The sequence below is a fragment of the Pecten maximus genome, unplaced genomic scaffold (assembly GCF_902652985.1).
Source record: "Pecten maximus unplaced genomic scaffold, xPecMax1.1, whole genome shotgun sequence".
In the NCBI taxonomy this organism is placed as follows: domain Eukaryota; kingdom Metazoa; phylum Mollusca; class Bivalvia; order Pectinida; family Pectinidae; genus Pecten; species Pecten maximus.
This window is the reverse complement of record NW_022982965.1, coordinates 1-7,024: the sequence shown is the minus strand read 5'-3', so window position 1 is coordinate 7,024 and position 7,024 is coordinate 1. Positions and strand designations below refer to the sequence as shown.

The 7,024-nt window shown below is 40.6% G+C and overlaps 1 long non-coding RNA gene across 1 annotated transcript; it reads right to left on the bottom strand.

The window, feature by feature from the left end:
• Window positions 1-271: 271 nt before the first annotated feature.
• Window positions 272-5,965, bottom strand: LOC117321205. Its single transcript, XR_004531234.1, has 2 exons — window positions 5,872-5,965; window positions 272-372 (listed from the first exon to the last, which is right to left on the bottom strand). It is a non-coding gene; the product is annotated as an uncharacterized LOC117321205 (long non-coding RNA).
• Window positions 5,966-7,024: the final 1,059 nt, after the last annotated feature.

Genomic DNA, 7,024 nt, shown 5'->3' with positions numbered 1-7,024 from the left:
TGATCGACACCATCTTCGTTAAGTTTGGTTACCAGATCTTCTAGCATACTATAGGCATACCCGTGGGAACAAATTCTGACACTCGAAAATAAACTTGTTTCTGTTTTCATACGAAGCTGTTTATATCAAACAGCTTATCAATACAGGTAATATACACCTTACAAATTCCTTCAATTTCAATTATTAATAGGAAACATCCAACGTTGTTTCATGACTCTTGCATGCTAGAAGAACGATCAATGCGTCAATGTAGCCGTCTTTTCATGATTCTCCTGCACGCTACAAGACCAGCCATCAACAAAAACTCCACCAGCTCCGATAGTGTCAGTAAACTTGCGCCCAGGAATATCCCCATCTGGCCTCCAAGAGTCGCTGAAGAATACAGATAATATTAAATGGAAAATGAATCTTCTGTTCCAATCCCTGTATTGAAAACAAGAAAAATGGATGATACTTCATTAAAACATATATATCGTTGACTTTTTTGTTAATTTTTACATGTTAGGTGGAACATTAACTTTCAACGCTTGGTGATACTTGCATTGAGTCAATAAAATATTATACACACGAATCTCGCCAATCTCGAGACAAAATTGACTTCGCCACTATCAATAATTACACGACATTAAAGCCACGAAAAACCTTAATTCTAACTCGATATTGATAAAATGGAGGCATAATATGAACAAGTATTATATCATCTATCGGTGCAAAAAGACACACAATATATCAAAACCTTTCAAATTTCGAAACAACGTGAGTTGAATACAGGAAAGTAAAAATTAATTCTACCGCACCATAGAGCTGTTTCGTCTTTTTGTTTTGTTTTTAGGTTTAATTGGTTAAACGTTCTTATTAAGCAAGGGGCGTATGATGGCCGGTGTCGAGAAGACGCCTAGAGGAAGAAAACAAAGCGCAGAAAAACAGCAGTGAGGAATGAAAGGAAAGATTAAAAATCCCAAGTGTCCAATTATCCTATGTCGGAATGTATTTAGTAATGTGGCACTCTTAAATCGGCAAAAGTTCCGGTCTTCAACCAGGAGACTTCCAAAACACACATACGCATTCACCATACACATATCGCGCACAAATATGTTCCCTAATCACAAAAGACTGAAAATCCTAGATTACCTTGGTGGAGAAGGGGGGGGGGGGGGGGGGGGGGGGGGGGGGGCAATTTTGATCGACTTCTACGATCAGGGTCAGGGCCTAAAGTAAGAATGATAGGAGGTGACCAAAGGAAAGAAAGAAGAAAAATATATCAAAATATTAACATCTCTCTTTTCTTCAGCTGAATCGTACAGTTCATAGAGAACATTTGACCACGTCACTACTAAATCTGTGTCCATACACGCTTTGTTTGACAATCAAAGTTAATCAGAGACGGATAATTAAAAACGTAAAAGATATCAAACAAAGTGTTGAGTTGTTTATTTCATTTTTTTAACAATACTGGTATCTTTACGTAGATTCACTAGAACTATTTAATCTTAGCAACCACAGCTGCCGTACCTGCCAACGCTGACGTGCTAACAATAGGAAATGTTAGTTGCCAACTTCGGGCATACTACCGTATACTCAGTCAAAATTAGGTACAATCCTTAAAGGTGAGAAAATATTATTTTGTCCGTTTGTTGTTTAAAACCACCTTATCATTTACCTGTGTACACCAGTGTGTGAGTTCAGAGGAATTGTCTCCTCAGTAATGAGAGGACACGTTGAAGTTTTAGTGTATTCTGTACAGACGTGTTTGTTCACTGTGTTTATACGACTTCGTGTAAGTCCATTGTTCTAAACTCAGTTACTAGGTTTGCATGTTAGCATAACATAAGTAATCGAGAAAAACGGGCAATAATTGGGATTTACCATCACAACAAACACGATACACCTACATCGTTCGTCATGCTGTTAGCTGTGTACGGTTATCTGTGGTGTCACGTGATATCTAAACGAAGCAGAGAAGGCAGTTTTGCGGATTTTCTGTACAAATATCAAACTTATTCAGTTAGTCACAAATATGGATGCAAGCTTCTTTTATTTATCAATCTTTTACATAACTGTGCAACACGTATCTACTGTTCCTACGAATGGATGCCCCTTTAATCACGTGATTCACATAAAAAATATGACTGCGAAATGTTTGGAAACTTGGAGTTGGATGATGATATATGTGGAATTTCCTTTTTATGCACGTTGACATGTATGTCTAGGTCAGGTATTTGAAAAATGATCAATGTTTCGATATATTGGTGTTATCTATTCACACGACGGTATTGGATATATTAAAACATAACCTGAAGTGCCAACCCGATAGCGGGTCGACTTTTCCACCGTTTTCTTGATTTTCTTTATGAAACCTTTGGATTACCTGTGACGCTGCCTCACTTTTGGCTTTTAGTTCTTATAGGTCTTTTAAAATGGTAGTTACTCCTGCTTCGCTCTCGGCATTTTTGGGAGTCCTTGGTTTGTTTGTTTTGGTTTGTTTTTGTTTAACGTCCTATTAACAGCCAGGGTCATTTAAGGACGTGCCAGGTTTTGGAGGTGGAGGAAAGCCGGAGTACCCGCTGGCTGATATTTATCACGCCATTTAGGAAGGCTTTGGGTTCTATCCGCTGGCCGATATATATCACGCCTTTAAGAAAGGCTTTGGGTTCTATCCGCTGGCCGATATATAACATGCCTTTAAGGAAGGCTTTGGGTTCGATCCACTGGCCGATATATAACATGCCTTTAATGAAGGCTTTGGGTTCTATCCGCTGGCCGATATATCACGCCTTTAAAGAAGGCTTTGGGTTCTATCCGCTGGCCGATATATATCACGCCTTTGAGGAAGTCTTTGGGTTCTATCCGCTGGCCAATATATAACATGCCATTAAGGAAGACTTTGGGTTCTATCCGCTGGCCGATATATAACATGCCTTTAAGGAAGGCTTTGGGTTCTATCCACTGGCCGATATATATCACGCCTTTGAGGAAGTCTTTGGGTTCTATCCGCTGGCCGATATATAACATGCCATTAAGGAAGGCTTTGGGTTCTATCCGCTGGCCGATATATATCCCGCCTTTAATGAAGGCTTAGGGTTCTATCCGCTGGCCGATACATATCACGCCTTTAAGGAAGGCTTTGGGTTCTATCCGCTGGCCGATATATATCACGCCATTAAGGAAGGCTTTGGGTTCTATCCACTGGCCGATATATAACATGCCATTAAGGAAGGCTTTGGGTTCTATCCGCTGGCCGATATATATCACGCCTTTAAGGAAGGCTTTGGGTTCTATTCACTGGCCGATATATATCACGCCTTTAAGGAAGGCTTTGGGTTCTATCCGCTGGCCGATATATATCACGCCTTTACGGAAGGCTTTGGGTTCTATCCACTGGCCGATATATATCACGCCTTTAAGACAGGCTTGGGGTTCTATCCACTGGCCGATATATATATCAGGCCTTTTATGAAGGCTTTGGGTTCTATCCGCTGGCCGATATATATCACGCCTTCAAGGAAGGCTTTGGGTTCTATCCGCTGGCCGATATATATCACGCCATTTAGGAAGGCTTTGGGTTCTATCCGCTGGCCGATATATAACATGCCATTAAGGAAGGCTTGGGGTTCTATCCGCTGGCCGATATATAACATGCCAATAAGGAAGGCTTTGGGTTCTATCCGCTGGCCGATATATAACATGCCAATAAGGAAGGCTTTGGGTTCTATCCGCTGGCCGATATATATCACGCCTTTAAGGAAGGCTTTGGGTTCTATCCACTGGCCGATATATAACATGCCAATAAGGAAGGCTTTGGGTTCTATCCACTGGCCGATATATAACATGCCATTAAGGAAGGCTTTGGGTTCTATCCACTGGCCGATATATATCCCGCCTTTAAGGAAGGCTTTGGGTTCTATCCGCTGGCCGATATATATCACGCCATTAAGGAAGGCTTTGGGTTCTATCCGCTGGCCGATATATATCACGCCATTAAGGAAGGCTTTGGGTTCTATCCACTGGCCGATATATAACATGCCATTTAGGAAGGCTTTGGGTTCTATCCACTGGCCGATATATAACATGCCAATAAGGAAGGCTTTGGGTTCTATCCACTGGCCGATATATAACATGCCATTAAGGAAGGCTTTGGGTTCTATCCACTGGCCGATATATATCCCGCCTTTAAGGAAGGCTTTGGGTTCTATCCGCTGGCCGATATATATCACGCCATTAAGGAAGGCTTTGGGTTCTATCCGCTGGCCGATATATATCACGCCATTAAGGAAGGCTTTGGGTTCTATCCACTGGCCGATATATAACATGCCATTAAGGAAGGCTTTGGGTTCTATCCACTGGCCGATATATAACATGCCATTAAGGAAGGCTTTGGGTTCTATCCACTGGCCGATATATAACATGCCATTAAGGAAGGCTTTGGGTTCTATCCACTGGCCGATATATATCACGCCTTTAAGGAAGGCTTTGGGTTCTATCCACTGGCCGATATATATCACGTTATTAAGGAAGGCTTTGGGTTCTATCCACTGGCCGATATATATCACGCCTTTAAGGAAGGCTTTGGGTTCTATCCACTGGCCGATATATATCCCGCCTTTAAGGAAGGCTTTGGGTTCTATTCGCTGGCCGATATATATCCCGCCTTTAAGGAAGGCTTTGGGTTCTATCCACTGGCCGATATATATCACGCCTTTAAGGAAGGCTTTGGGTTCTATCCACTGGCCGATATATATCGCACCTTTAATGAAGGCTTTGGGTTCTATCCACTGGCCGATATATATCACGCCTTTAAGGAAGGCTTTGGGTTCTATCCACCGGCCGATATATATCATGCCATTAAGGAAGGCTTTGGGTTCTATCCGCTGGCCGATATATATCACGCCATTAAGGAAGGCTTTGGGTTCTATCCACCGGCCGATATATATCACGCCTTTAAGGAAGGCTTTGGGTTCTATCCACTGGCCGATATATATCACGCCTTTAAGGAAGGCTTTGGATTCTATCTACTGGCCGATATATATCACGCCTTTGAGGAAGTCTTTGGGTTGTATCCGCTGGCCGATATATATCACGCCTTTAAGAAGGCTTTGGGTTCTATCCACTGGCCGATATATATCACGCCTTTAAGGAAGGCTTTGGGTTCTATCCACCGGCCGATATATAACATGCCTTTAAGGAAGGCTTTGGGTTCTATCTACTGGCCGATATATAACATGCCTTTAAGGAAGGCTTTGGGTTCTATCCGCTGGCCGATATATATCACGCCTTTAAGGAAGGCTTTGGGTTCTATCCGCTGGCCGATATATATCCCGCCTTTAAGGAAGGCTTTGGATTCTATCTACTGGCCGATATATATCACGCCTTTGAGGAAGTCTTTGGGTTGTATCCGCTGGCCGATATATATCACGCCTTTAAGAAGGCTTTGGGTTCTATCCGCTGGCCGATATATATCACGCCTTTAAGAAGGCTTTGGGTTATATCCACTGGCCGATATATTACAGTCTACAAAAGTAATGGGTACTACTCAAAACACGCACACTTTCGCTCCACGCACGCATATACACCGGGAAGGTCGTCGTTAGATTATCATATATAGCTGTAGATAGGGTGTTCATCAATGTCACACTAAACCTTGAAAATTACTTCATTGCATCAATTTCTTTGTTCTTATTATTTTCGATGTTTAATTCATAAATGACCCTTATGGCACCCTTTCTTTTCTGTTATTTCAATATGATATCATAATGAAATTACCTAGTACACATCAAATACATGTTTATCTTTGGAAATCGGATACCATAACAATATTATGTTTCCCTAAGACCGGTCATGTTCGCATAGCTGCAAGAAAGAAAAGCTACATACCTATGATTTTTTCGATGCTGTACTCAGGTAAGTATTCCACGTTCAGGTAGCTTAGAGTGTCGAAGAAGAACCGTACCTCCATATAATCCGTCCTGTGGATCAATGAATAAAACTTCGATAAAACATTTGTGTACAAATTGGTATAATAGATGAAGTAATGCTCAATATCTCATATGTCAATATGTCATCACACAGAAACGAATCATAGTGAGATAAAATGAGGCGAAGTCCCTAAAATATATAAATAACACTTGCTACTACGTAAAATGTATCTGTTTCACAGTAAAATATATAGTAAATATACTACATTTTTGTATTGATTTTTACAGATATGTTATACATTACTGAAAAACATATGTTAGATATGAACGCCTGAGACCAAGACCTACATAAACATATATTACTACAGATAAATTGATCTTAAATCGATTGATTAGGAGAAAATAATAATCAGTCATTGCAATACGAAACCCACATAACATTAGTATGCCTATTTGGGGCTCATAACAATGCATACGGGACAATACGAAAGTAAATGCACGATTACGTGGTTACGGAAACCGATAGGTACGCAAATAATCTTGACAATCAGGCGTTTCCAGAACTGTTATTATGAACGCATAACTGGACTTTTCATTTGTCTGAATGTGTGATGAATGTTTGGGGGACTAGTTGTTTCCTCGTGATATCGGCTTCATTGTGCAATCTCACAGAAACGTACTGCCGAAGACACCCAGCAGGACATCCCATCTAGTTCTCCTGAAATTTGCATTTCACGCTTGTTTTGCCGAAATTAACAGGTAGCTTAACAAATTAAATGCCAAATTCAAGACCCATTGATAGCCATGACACATATTAACAATTGGTCAAAATACTTCTGTTTAATTGCAACAGAATAGTGATTTTTAATCTGGATAAATATCACTTGATTACCTATTTACATGAACCTTAAACTCAACAACGAGTATATTTGTTACATGCAAATCATAAAGTAAAACCTGGTCAAACCAATGCTGCTAAGGTATGCTGTAGAAACTTGGTTATTTTGTACAATGAGCTAATTGTGTCTTCCTGAAACATGAATTTTTCGAACGTTTTGATGACATGTCAACAGCAAGGCCCATGGTTCGCCATGATTCAACAAAATGACCAT